Source organism: Lissotriton vulgaris, chromosome 8, assembly GCF_964263255.1.
Source record: "Lissotriton vulgaris chromosome 8, aLisVul1.2, whole genome shotgun sequence".
NCBI classification, from domain to species: Eukaryota; Metazoa; Chordata; class Amphibia; order Caudata; family Salamandridae; genus Lissotriton; species Lissotriton vulgaris.
The window spans coordinates 817,843,222-817,859,316 of NC_141696.1; positions in this window are offsets into that span (position 1 = coordinate 817,843,222).

The following is a 16,095-nucleotide window of genomic DNA, read 5'->3' on the forward strand; positions in this document are numbered from 1 at the left end:
CTCCTGTGGGAGGGACAAAGGGGGCCTTATGATCCTGACTACTGTCCATCTGGCGGGGACTGTTAAACAAATAACTACTAACTCCCCCAACTTCCTGTGCCTAGAGATCAGCTTAGCCAATGGTCATAAATACATCCTTATTAATTTTTATAACTCCGTTGTAGGCGGACACTCCACTGAGCATCTCTGTTCTCTACAGTCTTTCTTGATTAATTTTAAAGAACGTCAAACCACTTTGTTGCACATTATAATTATGGGGGATTTTAACACTCATCTCTGCAGGCTTTCCTGCCACATTGAAGACACTGACTGCCCTACCTCAGGCGACTACCAACACTTTGAACACAACCCTAAAGGACTGGCACTAGAAAACCTCCTAGCAAATGTGGACCTCTACGAACCGGGGTTCAATACCTACAGTGAGAGGGTCATGACCTACAGTGCTAGAAACTCCGAATCCATTATTGACTACATCTTTGTTTCCCCTGGAATATTAAGCTGGGTCTTCTTTTACAACGCAGTTGTAGCTGCGTTCAGTGACCATAATCCAGTCATCCTCGAGCTTGCCAGCTCTGCGGGCCTACTTAAGGAGGGAACAACCAAAATGCCCGAGCTGGCTGTGCGGCCCACGGACCAAGGAAGAAGGCTGAAATGGTCCAAGGTGGTCCCATCTGAGTTCCTCGAAACTCTAAGTAGCAAAGCCCGCAAAGAATTAGATATTTGCCAAGACAATTCTAAACAGGGAGAAGATGTAATCACCGCCTTTGACACCCTGTGCGCTGTAATTTCTGATGAACTCACAGTCAAATCTAGGAAGAAGACTCGACCGACCAAGGGCTGGTTCAATAAAGCCTGCTCGAAAGCACACACTTGCCTCCTGAACGAATTAAAAAAATCACCCAGGGACAGAGGGGAAGTTGCCAGACTAAGAAAAGAATATTATAACATCATTCATGAACGCAAAGAAGCTCTCAAAAAGGATGCCTGGGCCTCACTAATGGAAAAAGCCACCTTAAGAGACAGTTCCAGCTTCTGGGCCATTATAAACAATCCCCTGTTTTCTGGAGAAGCTAACGATATCCTAGAGGCCAACATCAGTGAGGAGGATTGGTTAGCTCATTTCAAAATCATCTATGGGAGTGACCAAATATGCGAAACACCGACTATCCTCAAATCTAACTCCCCCAAGACAGCACTCTCCTTTAACATGGAAGAAGTTGAAAAGGCCATAACCAACACAGTAGGGAAGAAAGCGCCAGGCCCAGATGGCGTTCCAGCCGACATGTTCAAGGCCAATGTCTCTTTCTGGGCAAACATCCTGACCAACGTCTTCAATGCCGCCATGAAACATAGCTTGCCTGTTTCCTGGTCACACGCCACCATCATTCCAATCTTCAAGAAAGGCCAGAGGGGAGACCCGAGGTGCTACCGCCCCATCTCACTTATCGACTCGTCTTTCAAAATCCTAGGGAAAGTGATACTGGCAAGGATCGACGAGTGGGCTGGCAGCAATAACATCTTATCAAATGCCCAATACGGGTTTCGAAAGGGAAGAGGGACGGAGGACCAGTGCCTCAACTTACATCTGATCCTAGGCAAATACACTATGGCAGCCAGCGGATCAATCTACCTAGGGTTCATGGACCTGTCCACAGCCTTCGACCTAGTGAATAGGTCCAGGCTGTGGGACATCCTCTTGGAACTGGGGATGGACCCTACCTTGGTTAATTTTCTGGCTGAGGCCCATCGGGACCTAGAAGCATCCATCAGGATGACGCAGGAAGGAGCCTGCACAGCAGGATTCAAGTCTACCAGAGGGGTGCGACAGGGGTGTATTCTCGCCCCAATGTTATTTACACTCTATATTAACCACCTTGAATCTACACTGGAGCTGGCAACACTCGACGTCCCGCGTTTTGGCGGACTGTCCACCCCGGTCCTCCTTTACGCGGATGACGCGGTGCTCGTGGCACGTACCCCCCTTGGGCTACAAAGACTATTGACATCCTTCGATGCCTTTATGACCTCCCTTGGTTTAAAAATCAATTCAGACAAGTCCCATGTTATGGCTGTAGGCGGCAGAAAAAATAAGGACTTGAAGACTTTCTACTGTGCTAACACTTCTATTTCCAAAGTGAGAACTTTTACCTACCTGGGGGTAGTATACGACGATAAGGGTACGTGGACACCCCAAATATCCGTCAAAACCAATGCCATGAAAAGAACAGCAGCAACCATAGTCGGCTTCTCAAAACGTCTGGGTGGTAAGCCCACGGAAGCAATGCTGGCACTCTACAGAGCGAAATCAATATCAGTAGTAAGGTACGGGGCTTCCATCTGGGGTTACTCGAACAACATAGAAGCAATACAGATGGAAGAGAACAGATTTTTTCGTATGCTTCTAGGATTACCTCAATCAACAGCCACTTTCTCTGTCCATATGGAACTAGGCCAGGGGTACATCAGTGACATCATCAAACAATCCCCTATCTTGATGTGGTTAAAAACATGGCTGAACTCCAACTTAACTCTGAACCACACAATCATGAGAGACTGCCTACTTCTGGACAATATGAAAAATATCCCGTGGCTAGCATATATTAATAAAACACTAACTTCCCTGGGCCGCCCAGATCTCTTCCACACACCAGATGGCATCGTTAAGAATGACCTGGAATGGTTCAAATCGACTTTTTTAAAAGTGAGAGAAATGGAGCGGGAGAGCTGTGAGCTTGCGAAACCCACAGTGAGGGAGCACTATATTTCTAAAACCACACCGGCCATAGAACCTTATTTAACAGTAGTGTCTATTCCATTACATCGCTGGTTATTAACCAAACTAAGACTTAACCAGATTCACTTTCTGTTAAATGACTCTAAGGTATGGGCCAAGCCAGAGGACTTAGCGGCCTGCAAATGTGACGGTTTTTCTCTGCAGGACACTGCTCATTTTATGTTCTTCTGTGGTATATATGATCTGCCCAGGAAAAAGTATATTGTCCCATTGCTTAAGAACAAGGGGTTCGTCCAAATCAAGCCTGCCCTATTTTACTTAAAAAAGTTAGACTCACCACTAAATATGTTTAATGTCGCTAACTTCTTGGTAGCTGCTTTCCGCATTAAAAAACGTTCTGGAAATAGATAATTTAATAGTCTTGACAACACCCTATGGAATTACTGAAAAATTGCTGCTTTTTTTTAAAAACATTTTGTAAATATTTTAACTGCTCTATTTTAACTGCGACTGCAACCCGATGTAACTGCACCCCTTAATTATGTATTTTTGTCTATGTGCTTTTTATGATTCGTTATGAATCGAAATAAAGTTGTTTTGAACTTGAACTTGAACTAACTCTCTCGGAAAGAACAATCCAAGTTGTTTGAGTTACAAATAAACAAATGTCAAATCCAATTTCAAAAGAGGCTTCCCTTAGGATAGGAACCTTTGAAAAAAAATTATTTGTGGCTTGTGATTCCAGTCCGGTGAACTTAATAGGAAAGGGACTTTTTGTGAAAATTAAACTGTACAATTTAATGCACACCGGATGGTGTTGCATTCCAGACTGATGATGGAGATGTTGATTTTAAATTAATTAAAGAAAACACTGAATGTAGGAATGTTTACCATTTTGACAGTTGCTGAACTCCCAGAAGACCTCAGAACTACAGTGAAAACTGAGCTTCGGGGTTATACAGGAAAAGATATTAGACTCACAAAAGGTGTAGAACCAGTCCATATTCAAATAAAACCAAATGGAGTTTTCCCAAGAACACCACCTTATCCATTGTCCACTGTATACAACCTGTAATTGAAGATATGCTTCAAAAGGGCATAATGTAAGAATTAATTGTCAGTCCATGCAATCCTCCTATAACGGGAGTTAAAAAACCAAATGGGAAGTATAGAATAGCACATGATTTGCAAAAGTGTAATGAATTAGTGGTGTCTTGTGAGGAATCTGCAGTTAGATATATACAACAGATTTCTCTCTACCCTACCACCTCCCTGTTCAGTAGAATGGTCTCAGTTTCTGTCTATAAAATGGCCCCAATCTAGAGATCTGCACATAGTCACATCTGTTCAGTTATTGCGCTCCGCGCACAGAAGTGCTGCCAAATCAAGAAAGATTTTGATGTCAATGAGCAGGGGTGGCATATATATGTGACTCTATCATCACTTCTGGGTCGGGGTGAAGTCGACACGGCACGCAGGAGCAATGCTCAGTAAAATCTTCAGATTCAATCTGGCACGTGAGGGTGTCACATGGTGAGAAATATGAGGTTAGATAGAGTATCTACCAGAAAGAGTCTTACTAAAGATAAGTAACTTGTTTTAACCATTGTGATTGGGCTAATGTGCTTTGAAGTGCCCACGTGCCACTTATGATCCAGGAAATAGCAGATCTCGCAAACCCATCTGCTTTATTCAGCTTTATTCAATGGTACTGGCCCTCTGTGTATTAAAAAGCTTCATTTGCAAAAAACATTCCCAACAAAATCCTTAATAAACCCCAGGACTCCATGAAAAGTCTGCGGAGCCCGTATTGCACACCCCATCCAGTGTGGAGCATGACCTGTTGATAAAGCATACCACATAGGTGGGTGTGGGTCAGTGTACCCTGAAGAGGAGACTCTCTGCACCTGGTAGGTTGTGCCAATAATTGTCCCCCAAAATAGTGGAACTTGCAAACCCATCTGTACATTTGCCTTGCATTCAATTCAGCTTAATTCAATGGGACTTGGCCCCTGTGTCCTAAAAAGCTCCATATGCAACTAATATTCACAATAAAATCCTTAAGAAACCCCAGGACTCAATGTACAGCCCGTGGAGTCACTTGGGTATTACACACCATACTTCAAACCAAAAAAGGAAGTGTAGAGGAAGTGATAGAATCACCCTCCTGGTAGATCCATATAAACAAAGAGATTCTATCAAAAAAAGTGCAAGTGTTATTTTTAGGGTTTTTTGATATATTGAAAGGGAAGTTGGCTCTTCATCGGACCAGTGGGATGAAGGCACTATGTGCTTTGAAAATACCCCTCACACACTAAGAATCCCTTAGTATCATGCTTCATCATGGGGGTCTTCCCGTCCCTCTACGGGGCGGGGCGTGCTACGACCTACGAGCTACGCGGGAGCACTTTTATTTTGTGGTGAATGACTATGTGTTAGTGCAGTGACAGTGGAGGTAGTGAGGGGTAGGGACCAGGTAATGTGATTAAAAAAGGGTTTAAAAATCCCTGGCTAGTGGAAAAAATAATTTTATTCGCTTCCCTAGCTGGGAATGTTAAAAAGGGGTTGTGAGGTAGGGCTGTTGGCACCTACCAGGTCGACATGTTTCACAGACAGTCCCCTACTGTCTGATCATCAGGACCATTGGTGGTCCCTACTAGGAGGTACTCAGTTCTAAGTAGTTTTGCCTAGAGTCCTACAAACCGATAGCAAAAATAAGCTGCCAGTTTGTGCTTCAGGGCATGAGTTGGCCCGATATGAAGCTTAAAAGATGAATAAAAAAGACGCACTGGTCTCTGGAAGAGAAATGAGAAGGAAAAAATAAAGGAAAAATATAACAGAATGAAAATATACATTCATAGCACATGGTTAGTTTAGACCTTGTCATTGAATTTTAAACGTATGCATTTCTCGGCAACATTTGGGAAGGTGGCTACTGCCAAATATACTCCTAAGTGGGGAGCTTTTCTTGAACAAACACACATATAGTCTCGACACACATACAACAGTGACCCACAAAAAGGACTGACACCCATTACTACCAATGTCTCGGTTCTTTTGTTGACAAAAGTTTTGCGATCGGTTTACTCGTTTTCCGAGTTGCGATTGCAGGTGGTAAGGAAGGAGCGGAAATATATACAGAATATACATACTTTCCCAGTTTTGAAAGCGTGCCTCATGAGCCGGCAGATACGAGGGTTTTTCGGCGCGGTCAACTAAAAAGGATAAATAGAGCCGCATCCTCTCGTTAGACGGCATTGTTCACGGGAGCATATTTTACCTTATTGTTTTTGAAGATCTGTTGCACTCGGCTGTTTGTTCACAGTCTATTTACTTACGTAACCGCTGATCGACAGTGCTTTATTCCTACCCCCGTTCCGCTCCGAGGAGAACATCAGCTTCACCTCGCTCTCATCTATTTATACATATACCGGTTTTGCAATGTCATCGGCATTGTTTTGTTTTCCAACTACTAGTCTGCTAACCCAAGATGGCCGCTTGTTTTTGGAACACTTCCTGGTTGGAATGGAAGTAGTGTTTTTTCTTTGTCTATTGCTTATAATAATTTTTCGGAGGAAAAATTATTTTCGGTTTGGGAAAGTAGTAGTATAACCCCTAGAAGGGTACGTGGATAGGATTTATGAAGTAGGTTCTTTTCAGAGAGAAGAGGTCATTTATGTTCAATACGCAATCACAGTCGACCCCAGGGTATATCGTCATTTAGGCCGTTCTTATTTGATTTAATTCTGAACACCCATCTTTGTTCTTTTTCTAGTAGTTGTTCCTCTCTGGCAACCAATTCAATTATTGTCCATGACATTTCTTCTGGTTTGTGGCCCATTTCCAGGAAGTGATTGGTTAGTTTTGTACTGGATTTTTTACATTTGACAGTGCTTTTATGCTCACCTATCCTCGTCTTGATAGCTCTGCTGGTCATTCCTACATACTCCATATTGCATGGACACTTTATCAGATATATGGCATGGCAAGCTGATGACTACTAATAAGAACGGCCTAAATGACGATATACCCTGGGGTCGACTGTGATCCTATCCACATACCCTTCTAGGGGTTATACTACTACTTTCCCAAACCGAAAATAATTTTTCCTCCGAAAAATTATTGTAAGCAATAGACAAAGAAAAAACACTACTTCCATTCCAACCAGGAAGTGTTCCAAAAACAAGCGGCCATCTTGGGTTAGCAGACTAGTAGTTGGAAAACAAAACAATGCCGATGACATTGCAAAACCGGTATATGTATAAATAGATGAGAGCGAGGTGAAGCTGATGTTCTCCTCGGAGCGGCACGGGGGTAGGAATAAAGCACTGTCGATCAGCGGTTACGTAAGTAAATAGACTGTGAACAAACAGCCGAGTGCAACAGATCTTCAAAAACAATAAGGTAAAATATGCTCCTGTGAACAATGCCGTCTAACGAGAGGATGCGGCTCTATTTATCCTTTTTAGTTGACCGTGCCGAAAAACCCTCGTATCTGCCGGCTCATGAGGCACGCTTTCAGAACTGGGAAAGTATGTATATTCTGTATATATTTCCGCTCCTTCCTTACCACCTGCAATCGCAACTCGGAAAACGAGTAAACCGATCGCAAAACTTTTGTCAACAAAAGAACCGAGACATTAATAGTAATGGGTGTCAGTCCTTTTTGTGAGTCACTATTGTATGTGTGTCGAGACTATATGTGTGTTTGTTCAAGAAAAGCTCCCCACTTAGGAGTATATTTGGCAGTAGCCACCTTCCCAAATGTTGCCGAGAAATGCATACGTTTAAAATTAAATGACAAGGTCTAAACTAACCATGTGCTATGAATGTATATTTTCATTCTGTTATATTTTTCCTTTATTTTTTCCTTCTCATTTCTCTTCCAGAGACCAGTGCGTCTTTTTTTATTCATCTTTTAAGCTTCATATCGGGCCAACTCATGCCCTGAAGCACAAACTGGCAGCTTATTTTTGCTATCGGTTTGTAGGACTCTAGGCAAAACTACTTAGAACTGAGTACCTCCTAGTAGGGACCACCAATGGTCCTGATGATCAGACAGTAGGGGACCGTCTGTGAAACATGTCGACCTGGTAGGTGCCAACAGCCCTACCTCACAACCCCTTTTTAACATTCCCAGCTAGGGAAGCGAATAAAATAATTTTTTCCACTAGCCAGGGATTTTTAAACCCTTTTTTAATCACATTACCTGGTCCCTACACCTCACTACCTCCACTGTCACTGCACTAACACATAGTCATTCACCACAAAATAAAAGTGCTCCCGCGTAGCTCGTAGGTCGTAGCACGCCCCGCCCCGTAAAGGGGGGGGGAAGACCCCCATGATGAAGCATGACACTAAGGGATTCTTAGTGTGTGAGGGGTATTTTAAAAGCACATAGTGCCTTCATCCCACTGGTCCGATGAAGAGCCAACTTCCCTTTCAATATATCAAAAAACCCTAAAAATAACACTTGCACTTTTTTTGATAGAATCTCTTTGTTTATATGGATCTACCAGGAGGGTGATTCTATCACTTCCTCTACACTTCCTTTTTTGGTTTGAAGTTTACGGCAGCGTGCAGCTGCGGAAGTTTACAAAATAAACAACATTTTTTCGAGGCACACGTCGTGACTCTCTATTTTGGATAGACACCCATCAGGAGATATAAAATCTAATTACCAATTCAAGAATGGCCGATCTAGGTCTGGCTTTCACCGAGGATGAAATCTCAAACCTAATGGCAAATATTAGGGACCTTTGAGGGCCTAAACTGTGGAGAACCAAGCACTAAAAACAATGACTGGGATGAGCTGGAAGAATTGAGAAGAACACAAATAAAAACAGCACTTCATGGGCTACTGATGTCCCAGTATCTGAAGGTCAATACGGCTCCGGCTGGCCTCATAGTACGGAAGGAACCCTTTATCTTCCTAGACGATAAAACCTTCAAAGTTGATTGGTCCCAAATCTCATGGAGATGCACACGAGATTGGATCGTGTTAATAATAAAGACTGCGAGTAGACTGGCAACTGAATTAAAAGTAGAAATACAAACAATCGAAGTACGAATAAAGAGCTATGAATCTCCAGCAACTATAAAGAAATATCTCGACGAAATGAACCAAACATTAAATGAATTTGAAGAAACCTTGAAACAAAGTAAATTCGAGAAACTCAAGAAGGACACAAGTAGATGGACCAAAGGAAAAATCAATCCCTACATTAAGGACGATTACAAACAAACTCGCGAAAACACCACTGACGATGAATCTTCGGACACTGGTTCCAATAGCTCGGGCTCGAGCAGGAATAGAAGCCCAAGACAACGAGGCAGGGGTAGAAACTTCCGTCGACCAAACTACCGAGGTGCAAGAGGATGGAACAACTATCCTCCACACATGAAGTTTCCACACCAAGGATATGGTATGCCGCCATTTCAGCACCCCCAGGGACCCCTCCATCCGTGGGGTTACCAACAGCAGGACTATGGGTTTTTCGACCACGGGTCTTTGTTAGGGGCACGCCAAGGGCGGAGAAAAGGAAGGAACAGGAGAGGTACCAATGTACACTGGGACACCACAACAGAAGATCCACCGAGAGTGTCTACGAGGAGCATGACAGGAGCATCGAAGAAATGAGTCTGATAGTCAACCTCACAGACATCGAACTATCTGCATCCCAGAAAAAAGTTTTGGAGAAAGGGCTTGGTTACGTCCCGACAGCTAACCTGGATAAATTCTATCTTTGCAAGGAGATACAGGAGTTTATGAGACGTCTCAAACTCCAAGTATTCTTTAAAGACAAAGAAGATAACCAAAACCAAGGAGACACGGGATTGAAACCAAAATCTAGCTTCACCCCAATGAACAGCACATTACCTGTTGAACTGCTTGCCTTCGAAAATGCAGTCATGAAGGAATTGGAAGAATTGAATCCAACAAACAAACATGTATACCAAAACATCTCTAAAGATGAACGAACAGCTCTGCGTGAACTGAGTAACAATAAAGAACTAATAATAAAACCTGCAGATAAAGGGGGTGCAACCGTAATCCAGAGTAAAGAACAATATCACAATGAGTGTATGCGACTCCTAAGTGACCAACGGAACTATGAGATCTTACGTGAGGATCCAACCGAAAAAATACGAACTAAAATCAATACCATGGTAGAGGAAGCCCTGGCACACGATTGGATCACGAAGAAAGAAGGGGAATTTCTATGCCAAAAGAACCCAAAGACCCCCTACCTGTATACATTGCCCAAGATTCATAAAAATCTCCAAAATCCCTCAGGACGACCAATCGTCTCGGGGATCGGCTCAATCTTGGAACCGGTGTCAAAATTCGCAGACGCCTTCCTGAGACCAATGGTCCAACGTACCTCCACATACCTCAAGGACACGAAAGATGTCCTGAATTTACTTGAAGACCAGACTTTCAATCCTGAAACCCAGCTTTTAATAAGCTGTGACGTTGAATCACTCTACACGAGCCTGCCACACCATGAGACCTTAACAATAATAGAAGATGTGCTCTTCCAGAATGAATGGGACTACCAGACTCCACGCAATGTGATCATGGAATGCTGTTCTTTGGCACTGAGAGAGAACTTTTTCGAATATGAGGGTACCATATACCTCCAAAAGCATGGGACGAGCATGGGGAGCACGTTTGCTCCGAGCATAGCCGGTCTCTATGTTCACCACCTAGAGGTCACCAGAATCCTGAACCCTAGGAACCCTTTCAGGCATCACATTAAGACCTGGAAGAGATACATCGATGATATCCTTATCATCTGGGATGGAGATGAAAAAACCTCTAGACAGTTCCTTACATGGCTAAACCTACAAGATGACTTTCTAAACTTCACAAGTACAACCTCAAGAAGCAATCAGGTTTTCTTGGATTTAAACATTTTCCCAAAGGATGGCAAGCTGATGACTACTACCCATTTTAAAAGCACATCAAAGAACTGCCTACTAATGTATCAGAGCTTTCACCCCAAACATCTGCGGGACAACTTACCATATGGACAATTTTTGCGTCTTCGCAGAAACTGTACAGAGATCAGCAATTTCAAAATTCAATCTAAAGATCTCAAGAAAAAATTGGAGGAACGTCAATATCCAAAGAGAATCATCGATCAGGCCTACAAAAGAGCAAGGAACAACTGTAGAGAAAGCCTTTTGGAAGACAAAATCCAAAAAGAAGAAGAACGAAGACCAATCTGTGTTACCACATTTAACACGAGCTCCAACCAGGTGACTAAGATCATCAATAAGAATTGGAGAATCTTGAATAGTGGCAATCTCCAACTACCAAAACCCATCTTTTCGCACAAAAAAGTGCAGAGCATTCGGGACATGCTGGTCCATACCAGACCAAGAACCGCCAACAGTAATCAAGTGAAAAATGTGAACTTTGTGCACGGTCACCACCCCTGTGGAAATTGTAAAGTTTGTTGTCTGACCAAAAAGAGTACAACAATTACATTCAATGACGGCACAGTTTGGGAGCAAAGAAACTTCAGCAACTGCAACAGCTCGAATGCCATATATCTGATAAAGTGTCCATGCAATATGGAGTATGTAGGAATGACCAGCAGAGCTATCAAGACGAGGATAGGTGAGCATAAAAGCACCGTCAAATGTAAAATATCCAGTACAAAACTAACCAATCACTTCCAGGAAATGAGCCACAAACCAGAAGAAATGTCATGGACAATAATTGAATTGGTTGCCAGAGAGGAACAACTACTAGAAAAAGAACAAAGATGGGTGTTCAGAATTAAATCAAATAAGAACGGCCTAAATGACGATATACCCTGGGGTCGACCGTGATTGCGTATTGAACATAAATGACCTCTTCTCTCTGAAAAGAACCTACTTTATAAATCCTATCCACATACCCTTCTAGGGGTTATACTACTACTTTCCCAAACCGAAAATAATTTTTCCTCCGAAAAATTATTGTAAGCAATAGACAAAGAAAAAACACTACTTCCATTCCAACCAGGAAGTGTTCCAAAAACAAGCGGCCATCTTGGGTTAGCAGACTAGTAGTTGGAAAACAAAACAATGCCGATGACATTGCAAAACCGGTATATGTATAAATAGATGAGAGCGAGGTGAAGCTGATGTTCTCCTCGGAGCGGCACGGGGGTAGGAATAAAGCACTGTCGATCAGCGGTTACGTAAGTAAATAGACTGTGAACAAACAGCCGAGTGCAACAGATCTTCAAAAACAATAAGGTAAAATATGCTCCTGTGAACAATGCCGTCTAACGAGAGGATGCGGCTCTATTTATCCTTTTTAGTTAACCGCGCCGAAAAACCCTCGTATCTGCCGGCTCATGAGGCACGCTTTCAGAACTGGGAAAGTATGTATATTCTGTATATATTTCCGCTCCTTCCTTACCACCTGCAATCGCAACTCGGAAAACGAGTAAACCGATCGCAAAACTTTTGTCAACAAAAGAACCGAGACATTGGTAGTAATGGGTGTCAGTCCTTTTTGTGAGTCACTGTTGTATGTGTGTCGAGACTATATGTGTGTTTGTTCAAGAAAAGCTCCCCACTTAGGAGTATATTTGGCAGTAGCCACCTTCCCAAATGTTGCCGAGAAATGCATACGTTTAAAATTCAATGACAAGGTCTAAACTAACCATGTGCTATGAATGTATATTTTCATTCTGTTATATTTTTCCTTTATTTTTTCCTTCTCATTTCTCTACCAGAGACCAGTGCGTCTTCTTTTATTCATCTTTTAAGCTTCATATTGGGCCAACTCATGCCCTGAAGCACAAACTGGCAGCTTATTTTTGCTATCGGTTTGTAGGACTCTAGGCAAAACTACTTAGAACTGAGTACCTCCTAGTAGGGACCACCAATGGTTCTGATGATCAGACAGTAGGGGACTGTCTGTGAAACATGTCGACCTGGTAGGTGCCAACAGCCCTACCTCACAACCCCTTTTTAACATTCCCAGCTAGGGAAGCGAATAAAATTACTTTTTTCCACTAGCCAGGGATTTTTAAACCCTTTTTTAATCACATTACCTGGTCCCTACACCTCACTACCTCCACTGTCACTGCACTAACACATAGTCATTCACCACAAAATAAAAGTGCTCCCGCGTAGCTCGTAGCACGCTCCGCCCCGTAGAGGGACGGGAAGACCCCCATGATGAAGCATGACACTAAGGGATTCTTAGTGTGTGAGGGGTATTTTCAAAGCACATAGTGCCTTCATCCCACTGGTCCGATGAAGAGCCAACTCCTTTCAATATATCAAAAAACCCTAAAAATAACACTTGCACTTTTTTTTGATAGAATCTCTTTGTTTATATATATTACACACCATACCCAAAATGGAGCATGACCACCTAGATTAGTGAGGGTTAGTGCATGCAGAAGAGGAGGCTCCTCGGACTTGGTAGCTGATGGATTAAAGGAAGATTACCGTACTGTACATGGAGCCTCCTACTATTGAAATTAGTTTTACAGATTTGGGAGGGTGTGTGACGGACTGAAAAGAATCCTCTCACTCCGGCCTTTATTATTTTGCTTCTGAGTTTTATGTTTTATATAGTGCAAACTTGTCCCGAATGTATCAGGTATCAGAGTGCTTTACATGAGCACCAGTTGTGTTACACAAGGAAAAATTATTTTTTTTTGTTCGACATGGGGAGATTAAGTGATGTGCCCAGAATCACAGGATGTTGAGCGTCATTGCCGAGACTCAAACCCGGTCCCCAGATTTGAGATCGACCGCCCTAGTCGTTAGACCACATCCTCTCACCTTTTTGGTCATATGGCTACTTTTCATTAACCAATCAATCTGAGATTAGTAAATAACGAGAAAAACATGCTCACTTAATTTGGCAGGCTCACGCATGCATGTTGCTGCGCCCCTACAAAATGACCAAGCAGCTGTTTTGGAAGGGTATTTCTTTTTTTTTTCTTTAGCTATGCTGCACGGCATTTCTCCCTCTTTTCATTCGTGCTGCATTCTACAGTGCACATACAAAGAGGGAAACATCTTAAAGCATAGTATTTGTACAGTAAGGGACTCCTTGTACAAACACTATGCTTATCATAACACAAATACCCTTGCACTATGGTGTGGTGCAACAGTGTCTGCATTGGTGCATAGCAGCTTAGAGTGAACCAGCGCAGGGAGAGAGCAGAACAGCCACATTTACTAAGATGTATATTTTTTATTTTATTTTATTTTAAAGGTTTTATATAGTGCTGGCTAGACCCGGAGGTATCAGAGCACTTTACATAAGTATCAGACCATAATTATAGGTTACATTGTTACAAAGGTTACACAGTTATTAGAGCCTGGCAACATGATGACAAGTAAGGTCGAGACAAAAAAGGACATATACGTAAGGGTAAAAGCAGGCAAGGGGAGAGATTTAGGGGAGGAGGGGGTAAGAGCATGGGAGGTAGACAGAGAATGGAGGAGGGAAGAGGAGGGGAGGGTGAGAGACACAGCATGGAAGGAGAGGGGGGGTGACGGGGACACAAACCGGCAGACGAGTCAGATCTGCGTCCAAAGTCCAGTAAGCTGTGATCCCAGGGGAAGTGGTATCATTTCCCCATCTCTGTTGCGAGAGGCTCCCTGTACGCAGTGGACTCTCTCAGAGGGGTCTCTGAGACTCCAAGGCCTACATACTAAATCCTTCCCCAAAAAGGGGAGAGGGAGTGCTTTGGCAAGGGGTGCCATACCATACCTCAACCGTGAGTGACTCCCTAGGCGCTGTGGACTCTCTCAACGGGTTCGCTGAGACTCCAGAGTATAAATATTGGATCTTTCCCCAACAAGGGGAGAAGGAGTGCTTAGTCAAAGGGCACAAAAGGACAGGGGACTAGGCGGTGTAGCGGGCAAGGGGATAGATTCAGGTGAGAGGGGATAGGAGTAAAGGAAGTAGGACAAAGAAAGAGTGCTAAATGGGAACAGATAGATAGATAGGAGACAAGGAAAAAAGCAGAGTTACAGAAATATGATGAGGGGGGTGGGCGAGACAGGGAGGAAAACTGTGCCCAAAGTCTGGCTGGGTAGGTGATGGTCAGGGGATGAACCAAGGCCGATCTCCTCAATAGCTGAACAGAGCAGCTCCACCGGGCGTCGGACATAGTGTTCGGACTGCGCTGTCAGGATGGAGATCAGGAGTACTCAGAGATTGCCAGATTTGGGGGAGGAGAAACCATGGACCAAATGAATTCCAGACGCCATCTTGAGGTCAGGCACAGTCCTGGTAGGATTATTAGAAAGATTTCAGCTGGGGGAAAAAAAGCGAAAACTGGCGGCCACGTCGCTGTGGCGCCCACAGCAGCAGCTCTCGCTACTCTTCACCTCTGCCAGGCCAATAGGGACACTAATGTTGCAGCAGGATAACTCTGTAGGTAGGGGGTTAACAATTTCCTTATGGCTTAGGGACAGTTATGTTGCAGCAGGATAACCCTCTAGGTAAGGGGTTAACAGTTTCCTTATGGCTGCGGGCGGCTTCTCATCTTCAGATTACGAAAGGCCAAAACCGCATCACTAGGGGGCCAAGATGTTGGCGATGGAGTGGCCCGGTGGTCAGATAACGCTCAAATGGAGGAGCGGGCCTGGGAGGGGGTGAGATAACCAAAGCCCAAGCAATGCTTTCAATCCGACATGGGGCTGTGTAACATGAGGGTGTAGCGATAGGGAAATGACCAGTGTCCTCAGTTTTACCACAAAATCTGTGTGCACCCTCTGCAGCATCTCGCAGAATCAGCAGGCTCCAGAGCGGCAAGTCCATGTCTTCCCTCAGCAAGCGCATCGCCCGGGGGCCCCCAACATGGGGCGGGCGCTATCCAGCGGCCCACCGACCGTGCGCTGCCACCAGGGGCACAGCTATGCTTTTCATATCCTAGGAGTACAGAGGGATTTACAGGACTAGGTCGCCCTCCACTCAAGCAATCAAAAAAACACCGTGACCTAGTCCGCAAGGCAATCGTTTTATGTATATCTGTGGGTATACGTGGATATGTCTAAAGATCATTCCAACACACCTTTGAATTTAACAATAGGTGTCTTACTCCAGATACTTGCCAGTAAGTCATAAAAGTAGCCAATCTCTGATACATCTAACTTTAGACAACACAGGACATACATTCAAAAGAGAGACGACACATGAAAAAATGTGTGAGTAGCTAGAAGACACCTCACGGGCGCACCACCATTGGGGCCCCTGGTTGGTACTCACCAGGGTGGCCCTGTTCTCATCATTGGTATCAACTAGCTTAACGTAAACGTGACCGACTCCCAAAAGGAAAAGACAGTGAATGGTGCAGTGTACACAAACTTATATGTGACAAGGA